At 51.2% G+C, this 24087-nt stretch overlaps 1 long non-coding RNA gene across 2 annotated transcripts in view; it reads right to left on the bottom strand.

Annotated features, from left to right (window-relative positions):
• Positions 1-4842: 4842 nt before the first annotated feature.
• The window catches only part of LOC130523170 (uncharacterized), a 61332-nt gene continuing 42087 nt past the window's right edge, over positions 4843-24087 (bottom strand). For both annotated transcript variants that reach the window (XR_008949812.1, XR_008949813.1), the window contains exons 3-4: positions 5436-5625; positions 4843-5162 (exon numbers count right to left, since the gene is read on the bottom strand). This is a non-coding gene — a long non-coding RNA (uncharacterized LOC130523170). The remainder of the gene's footprint in view (positions 5163-5435; positions 5626-24087) is intronic.

Here is a 24087-nt window from a genome sequence, read left to right as displayed (position 1 = left end):
GTGTCGCCTTCAGGTCCCCGCTAGCACGCTAGCCGATGTTTTATTCATCGGCCGGTTTCGCTGTCACCGCGGCAACCGTACGCTCGATCAGTGAGCTTGCAGAAGATGGTGGGCGGAGCAAAGGTGAGCCGGAGAAAGAACGGCATTCCCTCACACGTAGTTGGATGCGATGAGCATTGCGGCGCCGGCGTTGATTAGTAACCCGATCATCCGCTTCATTAACTTCTTCTTTGATCGCTGACAGAAGCGAGCGGCGGCTCTGGGCGGTTCAGAGAAGTCATTTACTTTATAATTAAAAGAAATTAGCAAATCAATTACGGCTCGATCGAACCTGATGGAAAACAAAACAAAATGGCGCGAGGCGTGAAATATAGTCGCCATTACGCTCCTAGCAAATATAAACGCCGATAATTAAAGCGGGAGGTGAGGAAAAATCTATTTCTAATCTTGGGTTTTTATGTCCCGGGTGAATCCGCCAAAACCGAAGGTTTTAGGGAGCGTGGAAATTTCAAGGTCTTTGAATGTCAGACCGCATCCCGGAGAGATACGTAGCATCATGGAGATGCGCGAGCTAACAAACACGCCAACCCCTCGAGTTTTGGACTGTTGATTTGTGACCTTTCTGCGAGTTTATTTTTATCTGTCTGCTAAGCCGGGAAACGTTTCTGATTAATTAGGGCCCCGTTTTACCCAGGTGGAATACGATACGCTAACGATGCTAGTTCCAGTGTTGACAACTGTTGTTCTCTCCCATTCTCAGTAGGAAAAGAAGCCTCTTTTTAATTAGCGTGACGGAAATCTAGCGTAGAGTTTGTAGCCAGTGTACTTGTGGCGTTCTCTTCGACCCGGCGGCGAGCCCCACGGCGCCGTTTCCTCAGTCGGAAATTACGGACGTGGTTTTGTCATCATGAAGATAAAATGCTAAAATGGGATCAAAGGTCAGTCATTGTAGCCAGAAAAGCATAAAGCTCATTTATCAAGGTTGTGAAGAGGTTTTTGGGAGGAAAGAGCGCATCACACGCAGATGACACGCTAACGTTCATGCTAACATAGCAGGGATTTAGCTCTGAGTGGTAGCGCTAGCTCCAAACAACACTAATATCTCTTATTTGTTCCACTGAGTCCTTTGATTTGAAGTACAACCTTCCCAAAATTCCAGATTCTTATATTGACTCACTAAACTTGATTCAGTAGCGCTCGAAGCGCTAAAACCCAGAAGCGCGTTTGCGGAGGTGCTTGTGAAGCACATCAGCGACAGAAGGTCTCGCGCCAGGCAGCAGGATGCTCGACGCTTCCTCGGTGGGACTTAATGGCTGTTTGCCTTTCTGACAGCTTTTGCTGACGCACCAAAAGCCTTTCAGGGGCCGTTTTACGACGGAGACGCGAGAGAAATCGGAGGGAAATTGCTTTGTTTGTTTGTTTGTTTTCCCGCTTTACAACACTTTTATTTACCGTGTTTGTAAAAAACCCTTGAAACAGCTTTTCTAGATCTTGACGCAAACCTGATTTCTGCCTTTTGCAGGTCGTATTTGCCCTTTCAAGCCTTCTGCCCGTGCTGTTGTTGCCTGTTAGCATGTGTTTGTTAGCATTTGCGCGGTAAAGGCGGGCGAGCGAGCGGGTCACCTGGACTCCCTCTTCTCTGTTTATCGTGTTGTGGGTCTAAGCAGCCTGGTTCTCAGGAGTACCAGCCAGGTACCAGCCATGTTCCTGCGATGTGCTAATTTAGCCCACATTGCGAAGCTAACGATAGTATATTTGATGTTGCAGGTCTGTGTTTTGGACGGCCACCAGGGGGAGACAAAAGGTCCACAGCCTCAAGTACAGGTGAGAAATGGAACTTTTCTCATCTCATTCAATGAGGAAAAAGAGTCCATTAACTTCTACTGGCTAAGCTAATATTGTACTATTTTACCTGGGAAGGCGCGCTAACATCGGTGGCTGCCGGTTCCCGGGATCCCAAAGACCAAATCGTTTGTCTTATTTATCTATTTCCACGATATCCTGAACTGCTTTGTCAGATGTCAGTGCAGCACATTATTTTAATAAGAGTCTTTAGCCACGGCTTGTTAATTTCATTAAAATTGGAGCTCGGGGGATTTCTGAGAAGAATTTTGACACGCTGCAAAGCTTCGCCACCCCGGGCCGCGGCGAGCTCCCTAAGTGGTCTGCCAGCTCGTTAAAATTTCACCAAACTACGGTGGATATTGTCAGGGACGTAAATTTGCTTCTTCACAACGCTGACGTCCAATTAGTCCTGGGTGACACAGCTAACTAGTCGAGGCGCCGCCACGTGAAGGACAATCAACAGTAATTAGGGCAAAAGATGGTTCCTCACTTTGAGGCATCATTAAGACAGAGGCGCTAGCTCCGCCTCCCTGGCATCCGGAAGACGGACCTCTCGCGAAACACTGTTAAAGTGGGAGAGAGTGAGAGAGATCTCATTTGTGATCAGTGCTCTATAAGAAAGGGCTGGAGGTCAGAGGTCATGGGACAGACGGCGCCTTATCCGCTCACTTATTCATGGGCGCTGTGTTTGGGATCAGAGGAATATTGATCAGGATCTAAATTAAACCTTACAGATAATCTTTGCGAGGCCGCCGTGCGGGCCACCCCGACCTGCGCGGAGGTGGGTGACATTTGCAAAAACCGCAGCATCCGCGAGAGACCGGCGTCGGCGTCTCACCGCACCTGAATATGAAACGGTTTTACCTCCCGCACCCCCCAAAAGTCATTAGCTGCTGTCTGAGGTTGTTTGTGTGAAATGTAAGTAAAAACTGCAGTTTGAGAGGATGCAAAAGATGGTGGCAGGTGTGAAGAAACAAGGTTTATGGGTGGTTGTGAGGGCCTCAATAGTTCCAGGCTCCACCAAAGTTCTGTTGCGTCCCAGCGGGAGTTTACAGGAATTAACTCATTAAGATTTGGAGACAGATGGACCCTATTTTCTGGACTATAAGTCGCACTTTTCTTCATAGTTTGTCAGGGGGTGCGACTTATATGTTGAATAAATACATTATTACAGAATTTCACATGTTCGTTATTTTCACACTGACAGCCACAAGAGGGCGCACGTGAGGAACGAGTTCCTTTAGCGAAGTAGAAGAAGAAGTTAGACTTGATTGTTTCGTAAACTTGCTCGAATGTTCTTTATGCTATAGTTATCTGAATAACTGTTCATATATTACGTTGTGGGTCATGTAGCTGCATTTGTTACATTAGCATACCTATTGCTAAAACATTATTTTAAATTGCCTTTCAAGATAAAATGTATGTTCTTGGTCTCGGATATAATCAAATAAATTTTCCCCAAAAATGCGACTCAATGTCAATCTGTTTTTCTTCTTTATCATGCGTTTGGCTAAAACTCTGTAGTTGCACATGTTTAGTATGCTTGTGTTGTCATTTATTAACATTCTTAAAATGAATAGACTCAACACCTCTGCAAAACCCCCTTCTTGCATCTCCAGGAAGGTTCAGGAGGGGACACGGCCCCCTCCTTTCCCCACCTCAGGCATGGCGGGATTCGAACCAGCCACTGCACCACTGGCGACTTACAGTCGCATTCTCCTCTCCACCACTGAGGTGTTGTGGTTGAACAACTGCTCGTGGGGTTTTTATCTCCGTCCTTTTAACGGTTGCCTGCAAAAATGGCCGTCTTGGGATTTGAACCCACAACCTTCAGCAAACAAAGGAAGCGTGTCAGCAGCCTGAGCTACAGCGAGGCAGGAGAGCTCTGTTCGACGGGACTTTTGCTAACGTTGGAGCTGGGACGCAGTAATCTGAGACCTTGCTGGGTGAACCTTCGGATTCTACTTTTTTCTGGATTTGAACACAGCAGTGTAGAAATTCTACTTTTGGGCTCTTTTGTCCAACAACAGACCAAACTTGTGGGTCATTACTTGGATTTGGAGTCATTGCAACTAAAAATGAAATCTTCCCGTTCCGTTGCTAGCAACAGTTGCTGTTGCGGACGCGTGAGCCTCCTCACCGCCGAGGGCTGAGCGGCGCCCGCGAGGCCCTGACAGGTGACCTTTTCTCGAGTAGCACTGATTAAACGACAAGGCTGCTTCACCAAATCTAAAGTATCATTAGCGCATTAGCAGCATAGCGAGGGGACCACGTTGCTGCCCCGGACCCCTCGTTAAAGCGGCGAAAACGTGCGTCACTTCCTGTCTTCTCAGTGGAGTCCGTTGGTGCACTGTGCACGGAAAGTCGAGTTGCTCGATAACAACAGGGAGAAATGATTCATATGAAACAAATACAAATAAATAAATTAGCATTAGCACTAGCATGGCCTCACCATCTGTCTCACCCGGTGTCTGCTCAGTGAGTAGATCATTGATGATGTTTCTTGTATAGTTTCTCTGCCCCCCCCCCATATCCATCTACAGGTACCACCACCTTTATGGCTGTATTTTGACCTGCTGACCTCTGACCCCGCTGACCCACTCTACTCTTATACCATCAGCTTGTACTATTAATGTATCTCTATGATCTCTACCTGTCCTCCCCCTCTCCTCTCTCTCCACCCAGCCCCCCCATCAGCAGGAGGGTCCCCCTACATGAGCCTGGTCCTGCTCAAGGTTTCTTCCTGTTAAAGGGGAGTTTTTCCTGCCACTGTTGCTTGTTGGGGTTTTGATTGGAACAGACGCTATATAATAAAGATTGATTTGACATCTCATCGAGCCAGTCCAAACATGGGTGCCAGGACCAGGTGGACTGGGAGGATGGTGGTCCCGAGGATCAATCATGGGTCCAGCAACAACGAGGGTCGTGTCCATCGTGTTTTGGATACTTGTGTTTTCAAAATGTGTCCTGTTTCCAATAGATTTAGGATGAAGCATCTTCACTGCTGGAGTTTATTTTCCTCCGCATATAAATGTAATTATAATTAAACATGCTAATGTTTGTATGTAGCCGTGCTGCTGCGGCCAGGCTCTCCATGATTGGGTCCCCCGTGGTGAAGTGGTCCCCCTGCTGGCTCAGGTAAGGAGGAGAGGAGAGGAGAGGAGGGTAGAGGAGAGGAGAGGAGGGTAGAGGAGAGGAGAGGAGAGGGAGAGGGAGAGGGAGAGGGAGAGGGAGGGGAGAGGAGAGGACAGGACAGACCCCCCCCCCACATCCCAGTCTGGACTCAGCAGCTGGACTTCCTTGACCCCTGAACAGTCCTGAAAGACCAGAGCAGCATCACCACCTCAGCCTGCACTGATACAGCAGATCACATTAAAGTAATTAGATCACATTAAAGTAATCAGATCACATTAAAGTAATCAGATTACAGTAACACCGTCTGAACCATTTACAGTCTTAGCATTAGCTGTGCTAAAATGGGAGCTAACTGGAGTAAATCCAGCAACACTGTCCTTTCACAATGAATGACAATAATCAAGAACATCCACCAGATCAACCACCACTGTTCATCAGCCACTTCCTGGTCTTACCAGAGTCCGTGTTGAGGGGCTGGCGGATCCCTTTTCCAGGCAGGTGGGTCTTCTTGATCCGCACTTAGTCTGGTTCTTCACCCAGGACCAGTTTGCCAGAGGGACCCGACCAGGGATAAAGAGCGCCCGACAACATTGTTCCCAGGATGACGATGAGGTGGCGGTTCAGAGGGAACGTGAGAAGCAAACCCTGAAGAAGAAAGAAGAACTCACAAGACTGGAGGTGTTTGGAGATGAGACGGGACCTCAAAGGTCCCCCCTCCCTAACCCTAACCCTCCCAAACCCTAACCCCCCCCCCCAACCCTAACCCCTCCCTAACCCTAACCCCCCCCCCCAACCCTAACCCCTCCCTAACCCTAACCCCCCCCCCCGCCCCCCCAACCCTAACCCCCTCCCTGGTGTGGACAGACAATAACCTTTAATACTTAAAAGACTTTCGCTCAACTCTTATCAAAAAGCTAATTGTTTGGTAATTACTCAGGTCTCTGCTCGGTCACTGACCTCCACATTGTTTTCCAGTCTGCCTGGGTGGGGGTGGGGGGTGGGGGGTGGGGGGGGGGGGGGGGGGGGGGGGGCGGGGTAACTGGATGAGCCTGTTCCCACAGAAATCAATTACACCTGTCAATGGGCATCGATCTCAAGGCCTGAATCGACCGCACCGTTGAGGGATTAGAGGCACTGCGGGGAGGGGGGGGGGCGGTGGCGGGGGGGGGGGGGGGGGGGCTGCGGCGGCATCTGAGAGAGCCCCGACCAGAACCTCCACCACCACCCTCCTTTGGATCTTCCCGGCTGCCTCTGAAAGGAGCCGTTTGTTCTCTGATCTTCACAAACCCTCCCCCCCCCCCCCCCCCACCACCTTTGAAGTGGAGTTCCCTCTTCATCCCGGCAGCGTTTAGCCGGGTGTTACCGCAGACGCTGAACCACGAATGCTAACGGTTAGCGGCTCCACACACCTGCTGATGAACGTGGCGTCCAGAAGCCCTGAGGGCGTTTTTCTGGAAGCTCGTCCAATTACATCGTTTGACGCACGGACTCTCGTCCTGTCCGGTTGCTTCTCCCAAAATAACACTTAGCAAGCTTCCGCTACTCCAAAACTCCCAAAATGGATGCTATCAATTAGCCACCGCATGGCTTAGCCTCGGCGTCGACGCCAAGGTTACGCCGATGCCTCATTATGCAGAGAATTCCCTCTTGTTCCCAGCTCCGACGCTGTGCCGCTCATTCCCTCTAATCAACCACACCTGGCGCCACACCTGCCATCCCTCGCCACCGTCTCCGTGATTCCGGAACACGAGCTCGCAGCCTCTGGGTGGCTGATTCAGCGCCGTCATTCCGGTCAAGGACGCCGAGCCGCGCTGAGGCGCCTACCCCCGCGTGTTCGTCTCTAACGAGCTTCATTTTTCATTTTCATTTAGCCTAAAATCAGAGCGCGAGCAGTCTGGGGCAAATTAACCTCGGCTAACGCGCTGATGAATTCCATTACAACGGCGGCGCCGCGCGGAGGAGATTTCAGGAAGAAACGGAGTGTATTCCGATGCCACAGACCAGTTTTCCCGACCAGCTCTGCTCCCGGACCTCCTGGACGAGGCGACTCTATCGGAGCGAAGGTACGACGCGAGTTAGCGGCTAAAGAGGCCTTTGGGAGACGGAGGGGAGGAATAATGAGCGCCGCGTCCCGCCGAGATGGGAGAATGAGAAACGCTCCTCCTCTCGGCCCTTGACATCCCAGAAGTGAGTGCCGCTGTTTTGAAAGGAGAATTTCCTGCCCGGCGCCCTCATCCGCAGGTCCAGAAGCTCCGGCGAGGATGAATAATGCGGCGCCGTGCCCCCGCCGGCGACCCGGCAGACGCCATCATTAATGTATCATCTCCCCGGACAGGCGGGAGATCGGGAATGCTGGATCATACTGTGAGGAGGACAAAAACGTCCTCACGGCGCCGCTTCTTTGTGTCGGAACGCGGAGCGCCATTGTTTGGCGCCGCACGTGGGGACGGCGGCAGCGGCGGCGGCTTTGAAGCGCCCAATGTCACGCAGATACGGCAAAGTCAAGATTTGGGATTCTCCCTTTTCCAATTTCGCGAGGCGGTGATGCGTGACGGCGGCGGCGAGAGCTCGGAGGCGTTCAGGCTGGTGCTGACACAGGCGCCCGGGTTCTGACCCACATCGGCGGGTCGTCTCGTCTCGTGTCCTGATGGTTAAAACAGTGGCGTTAAAATCAGAGATCCCGTAACCCCGATGCCCTGCGGCCGGAACGTCGGGATTACATCTCCATTTACATCCCACGATATCAAACCTTAACGTCCAGAACCAGAAACAAGGCTCCGCCCCCGGTAAATAAAGCAGAACTTTGACGACCATCTGACCCGTTGAGGTCCAGGAGACCGTCCCACCGCCAGACTAATGGACCGCGTCCACTGGGATACAGGCAGCAACACGTTAGCTCGACGACATCCCAGAACGCTCAATTATCATCTGCTAAACTAGCCCAGCACCAAAAAAGGACGTTCTTTGATCCTTTTATGTGGCTGCTGGACGACAAAGGACAGCGAGACATCTGGTCCACAGCCCCGACGTTAAAAAGCTCTTGATCCTCGTTTGGGGTTAATTAAACCTGCAGAATTCCAGAGATTCCAGAGCCAGGACTGAAGAGGACGCGAGCTGGAGGTCGCCGGGACCTCGCTGCTACGGGGCCACGCGGTAGAGGCGTGGCCGATCCAGGTAGCCGCTACATGAGTGCCAACCCCCCCCCCACACACACACACACACACACACACGGAGACGCTCCGCTCTTTCTGGAACATCGGCACCGGAATCATGTCGGATGAGCGGCTGCACGGGACCTTTCCGCTTGCTGCCAGCTTGTTTAGCAAGGTGACCTTAAACTAGCCTGGCGACCGTCCCGAGACCCGGGAATCTCACGGGGGGGGTTCGGTGGCAGCCGACCTCGCCGGCGTTGCCAAGGAAAAGGCGAGAGGAAAAGCGCCGGCGTGCTCAGACTGCGGAAACAATGGAACAAAACACCTGAGTGATGGAGCAAAATGACACCTCCGGTTTTAATCCGGGCTTTAGCAGGCGGAGGATAGCAGCGGTGGCGGCTACGCTAGCTCCGGAAATCAGAGGCCTCCGATATATAATCTTCAAATAGAAGACAGATGGGTGCAATTTCAGGTGTCATGTTCCGTTATATCTCTGCATATTAACAATCCCGAAGTTCCAGAAACTTTAAAAATGTCTTTGTGTGACGCAGCCTCCTCGTATTAAATTAGCACGCGCGACAGCGGCGGCGCCGCGCGACTCTTCTCACCTGCAGATCAAGTGGCGCCTCTCATTAGCGCCCAGCCCAAGAATGTAAAAATGAAGTGACGTTCCGCAGAGAGGAAGCCATTATCTTAAGCTAATAGGTGGCTTCTTACATCCCCCAGTATCTTCAGGCACGCAGCCGTAGCTATCGCTAGGATGGGAACTTGAAAGCGAGCCTCTGGGACGTGGAGCTGATCGGCGTATCGCCTCACATCAAGGACCTTTGCCCCCAAGGGTGCTGTGTTTCCCCTCCAACACAAAGGTCCTTTGTGTTCCCGGTTAACACGCCGCGTATCTTCGATGTAGGCGCCGCGACGGTAATTGCAGTTAGCTTAAGTTCGGCGCTTTGAGGTTATTTCTGTCAGAGAGACGTAGCGTTCCTACTACGTCGCTAACGCCGTAATTAGATAGAGGACATCACAAAGCAAATAAAGCTAACAAATATGTGACAAATTAGTGCCTCTCCCCCGTTTGTGCTATTGAACATTTGCTATTTAGCATCGCTACAGGTCTGAGAGTTCTCCTGTAGCGATGCTAAATCCTCCATCAGCGGCAATTACAGCTTTGGAATTCCCTCTTACAAGTTATTGTCACTGGTTTTGGTTACGCGCTAAGCTTGGCGTCACCATCCTGGATTGACCTTTAGGTGTTTTCCCCATCCACCCAACGGCGGCGCCGAGCGCACGCCGCGTAAAGGCCACGGCGAAGGCAAAGACGACCCTGGACAGCTCAGGACAAACAAGAGCCCCCAAACTCCCGACAAACAGACGTCCCAGCTGAGTTCAGGAGCACCTCACATTTACGGCCTAAACGGCACGTTAGCATAAAGTGAACTGGAGCAGTAACTGCACTGGCGTTAGCATTTTCCTCTTTTACAGTGCGTGAGGTAGTTTGGATGGTTTGGATCAAAGGGTGGAGGAAGAGAGAATTAGAGAGGATTTGCCAACGTTTATTCCTCCTTCCGACGTTTTTTTTTTTTACTTTAGCGAGGGCTGAGCGCATCGGCGGTGCGGCAAAGTGCCTCCGTGGTTGTTGTCTTAATTACAGTTAATAAACAAATTCTGCCTGACGCAGCGGAGAAGCTAATCGAATTATTCGTGGAGAGTTTTGTTCGCGGAGAACGAGGTGAAACAACTGAGCGATCGCTGTCGGAAAACGTCGCTCCGGGAAACCCTGGACCCCCAACGTTCTTCCTCCTGATCACACTTTGGTTAGCCAGAACTAGCTGGTTAGCCAGCTTTACAGGATTACAAAAGCAACTTTAACTACACCCTCCTTTTTATCTCACACTGCTATGCTAACAGGGCTAGCTGCTAATGTAATGCTTCACATTTCTTGTATTACACATTTTGCGGTTTATTTTTAACCTTTAATATTGGGCGCAAATTGCTTTTCTTTTAAAAAAAAAACGCGGCGTGATTTGTGCTAAAGCTGTGGACATGCTAAAGGTGTGAGATGTGTGCTTAATCTATGTTAATATTAAAAGCCTGATAAATGTGCTAACGTCCGGAAACGCGGCTGCAGATGATTAATACCGTTTTATTTATGGACGCTGAATTATCGCCTCGCGTTGATTAAAGCGCCGGCAGATGAAAAGATTCACCTCCTGCTCCTATTTATTTTTTCCCTTTCTCCTCCCGCGCGCATTTATCCTGGTTTCATGAACCATTTTAACAAAAGAAGAAAGGCTAACATCAATAGCGTTGCGTTGCGTTGCGTAGCGACCGCGACGCATCCTGCCGCAAACTGAGGTGGATCGAAATGCATCGGAGGCTAACCCTCTTTTATTAGCGTTTATATATGCTAATACCCATAAAAACTACAATATAGCATGCACAGATTATTCATTAGCACATATGCTAACGTGGCAGGCGACGCAAGTAGCTCGTAGCTCAAAAACACAAATTATCGTTACAGTTCTACCAACATATCGCACCCTTTCCTGTGGATTTCTACCAGAAAAATTTCTCGTCTGATGTTAAAATGTGCTAACGTGCGCTTACAAAAGCTTCTTTGTGAGAATTATAGCCTCGAGTTAGCTTTATGACAACTGTTGCTCAGCACGCAGCGACTCCGCTGACATACTTCACACTCATTTACACCTGACTGGGATGTATTTTGTGAACGGCGACACCTTTAACGTATGACTTCCATACCCCAAGCGTGATAGCGACCGCTAATTTAAAGTTGTCACATTATTTTAAGCTTCTCTGATTTGTTGCCATTTTTGATCGGGAGGCGCAAACTATCAGCGTGTCGTTAGCGCTCCGACGGAGCCTTTAATCCTCTAACGTTTTTGACGTGACGACCGACAAAACTAGCATAACTAGATGCGGCTAATTCTCTGTGTCTCCTCAAAATGTGATTGAGATTAAAAATAAAAAAATAAATAAAAACAGGCCGACGCCTTCATGAACTCCTCAGAAAATCCGCCGCCATACCACTGAGAGTTGTAGTTTTCGCGCCACCCTACGGCGGCGGCAAACGTGCAAACTTTAGCCAAAATGTGAGTGACTTCAATAGCGAAGCCGCCAAAGGTAAAGTTCAGGGAGGGGACGCTCCACCATGGGGTGAGGAGTAGTCTTCAAATACCCCACCTGATGGGCGTCGATACGGCGCTACAAGACGGGCGAGCCGCCACATTTAGCGATGCCGAATTGACCCGACTGGGCGAGGACACGGGGCCACATCAGCAGCCTCGTTTCACCTTCAGTTAGCAAGACGCAGGAACGCTGGGACGAGCCGCTGAATCGGCCCAGACAGGCTGCGGCTACGCCGGAGATGGATCACGCCGCGCTGAAAGGACGGGAGAAAAAGTGAGCGGAATACGTATCGACTGCCTCCGTTCAGGCGGCGTTTGCATCGCGGCGGCTAATTGTGGCGTGACCGGTTTGTCCCTGCGACGCCGGCCAGCCGTGATGGATAACGATGTAGCGCCGGTTAATTAGCTGCGTGGCTGTAAACGCGTCTTCAGCGGTAATTATGATAACTGGAATATCCACCAAAATTAGCAATGCCAGAGACGCTAATATGAGGAGCGGCATTAGCTGAACAACTCCGGAGTCCGTTGTTGAGCGAGCAGGTGATTGCTGATGCACCTGTGTCTGACTGTCTCAGCAAGGATGCTCATTAAAAAGTCCTGCTGTATTATTAAATATCTGTTCGGGTAAATCTGGAAGCTTAAGCTAAGCTAACAGACACCGACGCTCCAGCTCCGACAACCTTAACACCAAAACTGCTGGAAGACGACAATTCACACTATTATTGAAACACACGATGAAGCAAGTTGTTTCTGTGAGCGCTGATTTAGCATATTTAGCATGACATGAGTTTTTATGTTAGCCCGACAGCTAGCATCACCATGGTAGCCTCGTTGTTCGGACCGAACTCTGACTGTTTAAAGCTAGCTGATGTTAGCCCGGCACACGCACCTGAGATTTAAACGTTCTCGTCCTCCTAGTCAAAGAGGAACGTTAGCTACCGACAAATATTTGGCATTAAAGGTCAACGTTGAGCGATCCCGCCAGTCCGTTCCTCTCATTCATCTCGACCTTCCCGTCGTCGCGCGTCCGCGCTAAAAGGTCGCGGCAGATCTCGGCAGTTCGGGGATTTTGTCCAGAGACGGTCTGAGCGGTGATTTATCAGGAGCCTCCTTATTAATTTTTCAGCCTTAAATTACTGTCATGAATCATGCTAATGCTAACTGGGCCCTTCTCGACCGCTGCCGACCTCCCGACTCTCTCATTTGCTAATGCTTCCGAGTCGCCGTCGCGCTCCGACGCGCCGACCCGGGAGGCGGGTTGATGTGTTTTCGAAGGTTACTAAAATCGACAGGAAGGACGCGACATTAGCCGTTTTCCCGGCACAAGGACGCCAACAGTCGGGTCCTCCGGGCCGTGTGGCAGGTGGCCGGTTTGATTTATTGATCCATCCTGGTGTTGGTGGAAGTTTGAGAACTATTTCCGACATTCCGGGACGGTTTTTTGTTTGTTCCAGGAACATTCTGACATCTGGATAACGTTTATTTCTCCTCTAGTATGTTTTGGAATTGTTGCAGAACTCCAAACCTTGCTAATTAGCTCATTTTAGCCAACGACTAGCCTTCCCTAGCGTCACTTCCCACTCCTTCACCTTCGCTCCTTTTCTGCTAACCGTTAGCATCCCCTGAAGCATCAGTGGGTCCTAAAGCCGATCCCAACGCTCCTCCGGCAACAGGATTGCCGAGGAAGGATTGCGCCCGGATACGAGTCCCCCAATCTCGCCGTTCCGCAGCGGTCGTTACTCCCCGGCCTCTTCCGTCACCTTAATTTCCGCCGCTGATGATTGGATCGGCCGTCCTTGACCTTTCCGAGCGAGTCTTCCACCCGCGGCGGAGCGAAAAAAGAGAAAGGAGCCGGGATATCGGGGCCGTAAAGACACAAAAGGTTGTTGTGGCGTAAAACTTCCTCACGCCGAGGTTTGCTAACGGTGGCGACGCCTGGATTTCCCGCTCTTTCATCCGTCATGTGAAGATATCCGGGTTTAATGGCGGCTGCTCCCAGCCAACGACATTTAACCAGCTTCCATTATTAGAACCGTTTCACTCTCTGATTTATCTCTTCATCCCCCCCTTATTTTTTCGCCCACCTCGCCGATTCCTCCCGCGGCCGATCGAAAGCGGTGAATCTCGGTCTGCCGCCTTGTCAGGTGTTGTAATCCACTCGGCCGGGCGATTCATCAGTGGCCGCGCTCGGCGCTCCGGCTGCTTCATCCGTCTCTGCGGTGCCATAAAAATCAATTGATTTGGCCTGAAAAGTGCGAAATCCGGGTTCTTATTATTTCTGCCCCATAAAAAAAAAGGTTCCGGAACACAAACGTCCCTCCCGACGAGCCGTAAAGCAGCCGTCAACGGTTAGGGGACCGATGCTAATCTCCAAGCTAGGCTCAAGGTCCGATATTTGCTTTACAATTAACGGTTGTTTTTACACTGCGCTAAAACCAGGGCTATGCTAGCCATAAACGTAACCGCCGAGGTGCTGCTAGAAGGAGATGTTTGTTAGCATCATCGTGGAGGATCGTCACGAGGAGGAACCGGAGAATCCGCGATCCTGGTTGCTTCCTCATTAAGGCGTGACCTTCACGATTTCCTGACAAGGCCTGAGCGTTTACGAAAAAAAAAAAAAAGCTAATTGCGTTGTTCTAATCTCGTCACAACTCTGACTCGGTCCTCAATCACCCAAAATGTCAACGAATTAAGCGCTAGCTAGGTCGTACCGATGGCAAGGTTTTCCGGGAAAACGCTCAGATCAAAGGGGCTCAGGGGTTAGTGGCAACGATCAGCAGAGCCGGTGGGAAGAGAGGAAACAGCAGTCGGAATTCCTGTTTGGAAAACTAGGAAAGCGGAGCAGCAATAAAGAGGAACCTCACGTTACTTCCGCCGTCCGGGAGGTGGGAATTGAGGCAAAGGGTTCCCCGAAAACTCATTCTCGGCTTTATTTTAGCACCTTTTGTACATCTAACGCCTCTTTCTTTGATGTCATTTTTAAAGTGAAGCAACTTTTTATATTATCCGAGGAAAAGGTGGGAAAAACAACACTTTTTTCCTCACGTCAAACCAAGTTTCCACCATATAAATGCAAATTGTCCCTAACTTGTTTTGACGACTCCGTGCATAGCGCGCAGCGATATTATGCTAATTAAGCGTCGGAGAGGGCGTCGAGCTCGGCGGCGCGTACGCTCCTAATTCACCCGGAAAACAAACACCTCGGATATGCGCTCGTGTCCATCCGTCGCCTAAATTTCCTTCACCGGTCGCGTTATGACGCAACAATGGGCGCCGCTCTGGTCCTCGCCACCGGATCTGCGACGATGTCCATGATTCTCTTTGATGACAGGGAAGACATCAAAGCCCAGAAGAAGTCCTGCCCGGTGGCACCATCTGGATGCTCTCCATGTCCCTCTCCTCCTCCAGACGGCGCTCCTCTTCCCCACCCCCACGGCGCTCCGGAGCAGCGGAGCCGTCAACGGCGAGCGGAGAAAACAAAGATTTGGTTCAGCGGCTCCGATCTCGACTTTCATCTGCAAGGTCGCAAACGTTTGGATTTTACAAGAGCCGGGAGCGAGCCGAGGGCCCGCTGACCCCCTACGGAAGGCTCCCCACGGAACGGGACTCGTGGAATCGAGCTAGCGCTCATCCTGTCCGCTCGTCTGATACCGGGTTTTCCTGCCAGTTTCCCCCGGCTGGGAGGACGTGCAGCTCCCACCAGGAGGCCCCGGAATCAACGCGGAATTCACTCGATTCGTCTTTTTAAGCTGGAAGCCAGCCGACAACTGCTAGCTCGCATTGCTAATCCTGCCCCCCCTTCCCCTTCCCGATCGATAATCCTCAGTTGAGCTAAGAATTCCACGGACGAGCGCGGCGTTCGGGTTTGCTCCTCTTCCTCCCGCGGAGAAACTCCTCACTGGGAAGATGAACTTGAGGAAAAACGGGAAACTCAGCTGGAATCTCCAGTTTCAAGTCGGAGCAGCGGCAGCGTTTCCGCGAGCTAGCTTCCCGTTTTAGCGGCGTGAAGCCTTTTCCAGGCAGGTGGCTTCATTTGGTCCACGCTCCAAACGGCGCCGGCGTCTCGGGTGACGAACAACGCCGCACCCCGCAGGCTCCGCCGAGCGCCGGTACAATTAGCCGCGCGGCGACGCTCCGGCTCCCGTGTCGTCATTGATCATCTCGGCATGAAACCGGCTGTGCTCTCCAAACATGTCAGGAAGTTTTCCTCAATTTTCGCACAAACAGGAAGAATGAGTTTGTTCCTTTGTGAGGAAGAGCAGACCTTTCTGCGAGACGCTCTCCTTTTTTAGCATTTTTAATTATCCCTATTTGGCTTTGCTGCTAGCACGTTCTCAAACATTCCAGTTGATTTTTCGGAACGCTGAGGCCACATTTGCCGATTTGGAATCGTTCAAAAGGACGCGGGAGCACCTGTGAACAGTTAAAATGCTAATTTCCCTTTGACATTAATCAGACGTCAGCATTACCACCGCAAGGGTCGTTATTAGCCTTGCAGCTGCTAGCGTGAGAGACTTTGCTCCAAAGCTACGCTACGCTTCACCTGCTAACCTTTTACAGCAACACACCAGTCATGAGGTGAAAAAACGCGACACCCGCCGGAGCTGCTCCTTTTTCTTTTCTTTTTTTCTTCTTCTTTTTCCCGAAAAGCCGAAAATCTGCCCGTGAAGCGTTTGGGAAGTTGAGCCCTGGCGACAGCACAGGCGCTAATCTTCGCCTCGCAACAAAGAAAACGGACAGACGGTTTCTGATCCAGACGGAGAAACGCCGCAGGCTTTTACAGGCAGATGAAAAAGGGAAATGGAATGAATTCAAAGCAACGGTAGCACAGGCGCGGCGGCGCTCTCATGCTACTGTAGCGCCGCGCGAGCAGAGACGGAATGAAGCAGCGGGGATAAAATACTCGGACCTGGTTCTCATTTCCTCGGCAGGCGTCGGCACAGACGGAATAACAGCGTCCGTGTTTCAATTTTAACTTTATTTAGACCTTCCGGGCTTCGGTAGCGAGCACCTCTGTACGCAGGTTAGCATACTTCTAACACTTAACCCCCGCTCTCATGCTAAAGCTACAAAGAAATTACGAAAAACAGGTGAAGACGTTGGTGGGTGGCCTTTTTCCTCTAAGCTAACAGCTAACGGACGTACGTCGACCTTTGGCCTTTTGAGTGCGATTCCAAAAACAGATAAACACGTGCACGCTGACCGTGCGCGCTAATAGAAGAAGGGTTTATTTACCTTCTGATGGTTTAGAGGCGGCGGCGTCACGCCGCTGCCATTTTATCAGGGATTACATGTTTTTATCCAAAATATTCCGCTGTATAAAAGCCGTTCTGGGAAGGCAATAATCTTCCATCTCCCCCCCCCCCACCGTCTCCTTCCTGGCAGTAATTTGGTCCGCGGCTAACAGGCGCTTACATTAGCAGATTAATACATTATTCATTCACTTTTTCTTCTTCTGCATTGTAGCGACACGCTCACACACCCCAGATATCGCCTGTTGGAATCCGAGTGGGAGAGCTTTTTTTTTTAAAAAAAAGCTCCGGTGAAGGAAAGACAGAAGCAAAAGCAATTCCCAAAACAGCCGCGTGCGTGTTTACGTATGTTAGCCGATATTTACACATCACGATAAAAGGAACCCCCAGCTCTCCGTGACGGCATCACGCGGCTACATACCAAGATGCTAATCCACGACTTCAGCTGAGTTCGTGCTAATCGATAACATATTATTGGCTAAATTATAGTGCATGTGATCTGGGGCTATCATTATGCTAAAAACACTAGCAACAATGACATTTACCACCTCTCGGGAATTCCCTGCACAAGCCGGACAGTTCATTACAGCATTTTAGTTTTAGCCGACAGCATGCTAACATGCTACCAGGCTTTTAAGGAAAGTGAAAATGATAAAACAAAATGCTGCCCCCCGGTGGCCGAACGTGCGTCCAGGCGGCTGCAGGGACACGATCAGCCGTCGCACCCGAGAGGGATGAAACGGAAAGAGATTATTGTCTCTTACAGCAAATCATTCGGAGATTGATCCCTCGCTTTCAAAGCTGCTAGCGTTTGCAAACGTGCTCCTCTTTATTTCACTCTTTCATCAGCGCACACTTGCGGCGGCGGCGGCGGCGCGCTAACAGCGTAGCGCTGAGGTGTAATTGGCTGATCGGCCGCGCTGATTGAATCGGAACATTGTCCTTTTTTTGTACTGCCGGTTGATGCTAACATGAGCATGAAGAAGTGCGGGAAGGTTCTGCTGACGCAGCCGTGGCGTCCCGGCGGTGGGGGGGAGGGGCGGGAATGATAAACTCGTTTAGCCGCTTCACTCCATTGATCACAGCGGTGAAGGATGGGGAACAATGCAAACCGGGAACGCTGTTTCCTCGCGCGCGGGTCGATAAATCTCCATCTAAACAATCGCGGGAAGACAGCCGAAAGCTGAACTGCCGTCCACCGAAAAGCAGCTTTGATTCGGGCGGCAACGTGGCGGCGAGGGAAGGAACACGGGCGGCAATAACAAACGCCGGAGGGCGCCGACGCTACCGTCAGCCAAGCTCGGCTGGTCGCCCCGGGGCCGGGACGCTCCTCACGCCAATTTAGACTCCGTGTTTGGGAAAGGAAACGGCGTCAATACGCCTGCCAGGACGCGGTGATGGAGCGTATCCTCGGTTAGCTCGTGGTCTCGGTTAGCTCGTGGTCTCGGTTAGCTCGTGGTCTCGGTTAGCTCGTGGTCTCGGTTAGCTCGTGGTCCTGAGGGTTGTTGTGTTTTGCTTCCTCACAGAAAACAATCATGTCGCTGTTGAGATTGTCACATTTTCACCTCTGCTGAGCAGCAATGCTAATAAGCTAAAAGTTAGCGGCTCACGGTCTCGGGGCCAATTCTGAGGTTTACCGGGGTTAGCGTATTCACCGGGGCGCTAATGTGTCACTGCTTCGCCAACACTTCCTATTCCAAAGAAAAGCGCCAACAAGGCTAACGTTGCAACTTTAGCAGTTGCTTGGAGTGCGTTCGGTTGCAGGTTGCTAGCGAGCGTTGAAGTGCATCATGCCAGACCTAGCAAGGCACATCTAGCTTGCTAGCTCACATTCACACTGACAGATCGCGACGCGAGTGTCATCATTAGCTTCACGGGTGAGGCCTGTTTATTATGGGCTGTCCGAGCTAAAACATCGTCATAATTGCCTTTTCCTGCCTGATGATTAAACAGCCGGCAGCTCCCGTTGACTCTTCAATGGAAAAGTGGACTCAGCATCGGAATTCAAGGAGCGGAAGCAACTTTTCCTCTGCCTGACATCATGTTATTTTCCCCCAGACGGCATGTTGGGAATAGAACAATGCCGACCTCAGCGTTTCCGCCACAACGTTCCGCCGTTCCGTTTTTAGCATTCCGGGGCTATTAAAAAAAAAACAACGTTGCTGTCACCTGTCTTATTAGCACGCAGGTGAGACGAGCATTCGCAGGAAGAACCAGTCAGCAACAAAACCGTCGGGATCAACTGGTAATACGGGAAAAACAGGAAGAGTGAGTCATTACCAAAAAAAAGTCAAGTCCAGCAAAAACAAGCTATTAAAGCACGAGCCGCTGACCAGCAACAGCGAAAGCTAACGCGCTAGCGCGTTGCTCTTAGGACAACAACGGCGCGAGCGGAAAAGGATCAAGGGAGGGAGTTAAAAGGCGAATCCGGATTGTGCTTTTCCACTCGATGGGGCTAAATTATGGAAAATCAGCTTACATTAATCCCGCCACTCGCTGACGTGGGATCGTCCCAGGCGACTCCACGGCATTGTGCACTTTTAAAAAAACCATGCGCTTGTTAGCGAGATGGCTCGGAAACGCGCAGATGAACGCGACTTCATGACCGTGAGCGGGTTTCCGGCCTTTGTCTTCCGAATAGATTCAGCATGGGCAGGAAAAAAAAGGCTCAAAGGAGAGGAGCTAGTGGGTTAGCCGCAGGTTAGCCGCGGCCTGACCGGTGGTGAACGGACAATGGGTATCGCTAAAATCTATTCATGAAAACTGTGCGTGGCAGAATGTTGAGCTTCCACGGCTACGGTTAGCAACTCTACTGGCTTAGCTAGTAGCTACCACTACTGGGATTCTGCTATCCCAAATATGCCCGTCTGAGCTGAAACCGGGAGTCAAATTGGCCCCGACGATAAACGCCGCTGAGCGTCACACAGCTAACATGTTTCATCGACCTGATAAGAGAAGCTGCTGCAGAGAAAAAGCTCTTAAAACACCTCCAGACGATCTCGTGGACACACGGTCCCCAACTGTGCTAAGCTAATTAAAGAAGGAAGGTTTAGGAGCAGTTAGCATGGGATTTCAGCTGTTTGGGAGAGGAAGAGGGATTTCCAGAGGGCGCGCCGTCTGTTCCTCCGAATTCCGCAGGTTCACGCTTGACATTGCGGTTCTGACCTTCGTCTGGATTTTGCGGCGGCGCAGGTGAACAGCCCTCCGCGGCTAATGTTATGAGCAGTGATGGCGTCTTGATTAGAGCGGTAATCACGGTTCGTTTGAGGCGTCCGCCAGCGCAGGTGCCGGCGTTGAGGATGATGAGAGCCGACGGCGGCGGCGACGGCGATAATGACGAGCTTGGCGCGAGCAGCTGTGGAGCCGCTCCTGACGGGAAGGCCGGGAATCGCATTAGCGGGAAGCCGCGACGTGCCGCGGGATAGCGCGTTGGGATAGCATTCCACGCACGCTAACGCAGGCGCCTCTGAGGAGTCAAAGGTCACCTTTGATGGGTTAGCGCGGTGTATTTGCTGTGATTGACAGCTAAAGTCGGGTGGCAGATTTACGGGCTTCAGATGTCGGCGCCAGAGCAGCTCCCGACTCTTCTGGGCTCAGCGAGCGGCTACGTGCTATCTCCTCCCCCCTCGCTAACACCCTCCTCCTCGCCTTTGACACGTCTCCTTTCCGATTTCCACCTTATCCGTGTTCTTTATAACCGCACTTGCTATTTTCAGCTTCAGACGTGCGCACGAACACACCAGGTCAGTAAGGACGGAGCGTGTCAGCTGCTAAATGGCGGCTATTTGCCCTTCGAGCCGCCGGTCACCTTCAGCCGGGCAGGAACTCCTTGAATCATCCAGAACCTGCTTCTTTTCCTTTCGCCTTTTCCAACGGCGCCGCTTTGGTTTCACGCCAGCTCGCGCTTCCTCCACCCTCCCGACACATTACCCCGAAGTGTAAAACGTTAGCGCTAGCAGCATATGTTCCCCGCGCTACCGCCGCGCCCACATTATATCAGGAACCAAGAAGCAGGTTGCCGGGCCGGGCTGGTTTTTCAGGCCCTCTGATCCGACGCCTCATGAATTGGTGATTCGGCTCGAGCGGACGGAAGCGGATCTTCCTCGTCTCAAACTGCTGAAGCTCTTTTCGACAACAGAACAGCGGAGCTGGAAGAGCCTCGGAGCAAAGCGCCGCTCGATAGCCGCCGCGTTTGACCCGGACATCCGACCCCCACCCGGTCCCGTGTGCCGGCAAATGAAGCGTCGGCGCTCTCGGCTCTGATCCTGACAGCCTCTGACAGCCGAAGCCTCTCCTCTCTCTGAGGTGAGCCCTGGCGGCGATATGGCGCGTGCATGAGCGCGGGCGTGGCGAGGCCCGCCTGACTGCGCTAAATAGACCCACAGAGGGTAATGATGGGATGTCTGGGGGCGGGGGGGAGTGCCCCTCCCTCACCTGTTGGAATGCAGCCTAAAAACGTAGCTATGTTAGCTACGTTGCTGCGTTAGCTACGTCGCTGCGTTAGCTATCCTGGAGAATTCACCTTGGCTTCATTTCTCTATGAAAGAGTTCCGGTTCAGTCTGGAAGGATCGAAGCACAACTGTGGACTTCTGGAACTCGTGGAAAATTGCTCCTCTTCCGTTCCGTCGGGACGCCAGGTGTCGCTGCAGCGTGGTTTTCCCCGCTTCCGTACACGTTCACAGAGGGATTAAAGAAGAAAAAAAGTGCGGGTTGTTTCAACATCGATGATCCATCCTGATCAGGCGGCGCCGCCTTTACCGGCCGCTTCCAGACAGATGATCATCAATCCGCCGAGGTGAGGCAATCACGTCTCCGGAAGACAGATGGCTCCGCTAAGGTGTTCCATAATTTAATATCCCCCTCGTCCGTCATCTGCGCCCCCCCACCCCCCCCCTCCCCCATTCGCCTCCGTCAGGCCGCCAAAGTCACGGCGAGTTCTTTAAAACCTATTAAATTCCAACACGTCATGAAACTAATTCGCCGACCGGCGTGTGAATCACATGACGGATCCCTCCCCAGGCTTACCTTTGACACGTAGCAGCGTAATGCATTAAAATTAGCCTCCGGTTCCTTAAATTATCCAAACGGGTGGCAGTTTTTTTCCGCCCTCCGTAAGGAATCGGTGCTCTGGTAGCAGTGAAGCTAAAGGAGCTACAGTAAAAGGGTTGGGGGCGCTTTACCGCCGCTAGCTGTCACAGCCTGCCGTTAGCGGCCGGTTGCGAAGGTGGCAAACTGACGGCTCAGGAGGCGGGACTTAAGTGTGAGGTATTACGAGGTGACATAGCATTAGCGTGTTAGTGCACTTAATAATGTTCCTTCACAAATTCATGCGTGGAATTTGAATTAATTCCATTTTTAATACCTGCCATTTATTATTAAGCCCGTTTCCAATGAATATTTTACTCTCTAATCTCATTAACGCAGTAAAAACGTGGAGACTTTCCTCGCCACAACAGGTCCTCCTCGCGTTTATCGGACCATTTCTGATCAAAAAGTCGTTTAGTTCCAACCGGAGTTTAGGGCTCAGACGCATCTCAGTGCCAGAGGACCACAGGTGCAACGTCACATGATCAACTGCTGAACCACATACATGCGTAGCGTAAATTTACAGTATGCTAACAGGATGACACATTCAAGTTAGCTTATTTTTTCTGTCAACACAGACACAGCGACGCAATCGGGGCCACGTTGAAGGAAATGGGAGCGGAAAACATCAGATCTGACAAATATCTACCGCTAGCATCGTTGACGACAAACATGAGCGAAAAGGGATCGTAGCCAACTACTACATGCTAATACGTGCGGGCCGACCGACCCGACTCCTCCATCAAATCAGCCATTTCTTTCCGGCTGACTCGGGGGGATCCGGAGCACTAAAAGACCAGCGCTGTCCCCGTCCCGCCGGGCTAATTCTGTCGCTACGTTTCATTCTTCTGCTTTAGCGGCAGCTGCCTGAACCTCAGAGGCGCCATTCCTCGAGCTGCCTTTGTTGTCTCGTCAGTGTCAACGCTTTGAAGCCAAACTTTAAGGTGCACACTTTTTTGTAACTCTTTATTAAATTATTTGTCCATCTCAGTCGAATGTGATTTTTTTTTTTAAATCAAAACTTTTCTATCAACTCAACCGAGAAGTCGAGTTACTCTTTCAATTATTCCCGACTCGACAGATCTCCCCGACAAATCTGCCGTTACATCTATCAGACTGGAAATAATTTGATGTCAATCACTTTTTATTTGTTGCGTGGCGGTGGGTAGCCGTGGCAGAGATGATCCAACGTGACAGACTCTTTTTTTGGGGGGGAGAAAGGAAACAGAAAGAGAGGAAATGAGAAAAGGTTGCGATTCGGTGCCTTTATTCTGTCCCTCAAACTAATTGGACTAGCCCGGCTAGCACTTTACACGGCTCAACAGTTTGTTGGAGCTGACAGCGGGAGGTTTCTGCATCCAATCGCATTCGGGCGCCGCTCTGCGTGTCAATAATGCATCTCGATGGTGGAATTTAGCCAAACGGGAACCAGCGCGTGCTCAACCGGACAGACAGTGCGACGCCGCTGCCGGTTTGTTAGCAAACGGAGAAATTCCGACTGATCTCCAGCACGTGTGGCATCAAAGCTGCAGCCATTCAAACATCCTGCGAACATTGACTCGCGGTCCCACATCAGTTTGTTGCCGTGATAGCGGCCGTCCAATGATGCGGCGATGCAGTGGCCTAAACGGGTCTATATTAGCTCTCCAATCAAGCGGTATCCAAGAGGCCAGAGAGAGCAACTTGGTTGGGGAAATCTTTGAAAAGGGTTTTGACTCGCACTCAGGAGGCGCCGGCAGGTCTCCACGGCCAGGGATCATTGTGTCCCGGCCCACACGCGGGCCGCGAGCCTCGCGTTTGACACCACTTCTGTTACAATGAGAAAGTTTGTTTTCATTTTTAAATTGGAGCCGATTTTTGAAAGCCAACTAACTCCAAAGATTCCTGGATCTGGGACACACGGTTTAACATCAGCTGCTCCGTCTCGTTTCCGTGCTCACATTTCAATTCTTTTGACAAACTTCAGCCCCTCTGGAGGGTTTTCCCACCCCCGTTTATTTTATTACCGCATGCGGTAACTAACCCCATGAAGGCTGACAAAGATCCGGCGCACATCGAGGCGACAGAAGACGCCAACAGAACTTCCCGGATTCTTCAGTCTCACGTGACCTGATGCAACGACGGGAAAGCGCCCCATTTGAGCCGAAGCTGGTAATTTGTTTGTAATACAGAGCGCCGTCTGGATTTTACGCATAAAAGCAGCGGGGAAAAGGAACGCCACCGTGGCTCTGGAAGTACGATGATTTAGGCAGTGAAACTAGTTCTCACTCAAGCTCGCAAACTGTTAGCATCAGGCTAATCGACAAGTGGCAAGGACAAACTCCGCTAAACAGGGAAAAACGTAAAGACGGCACTTTACCGTACAAAGGTCGGGAAGTCTGAGCGCTAAACTAAAGCTACCCTGAGGAGGCTCGTCTGCCTCGCAGCTCTTGAATAAACATCATTCTCAGCGTTTTTGGGGCTAAGACTCG

Source organism: Takifugu flavidus, chromosome 3 (assembly GCF_003711565.1).
Source record: "Takifugu flavidus isolate HTHZ2018 chromosome 3, ASM371156v2, whole genome shotgun sequence".
NCBI classification, from domain to species: domain Eukaryota; kingdom Metazoa; phylum Chordata; class Actinopteri; order Tetraodontiformes; family Tetraodontidae; genus Takifugu; species Takifugu flavidus.
The sequence above is the reverse complement of the archived record's forward strand: the minus strand, read 5'-3'. Positions and strand labels throughout refer to the sequence as shown.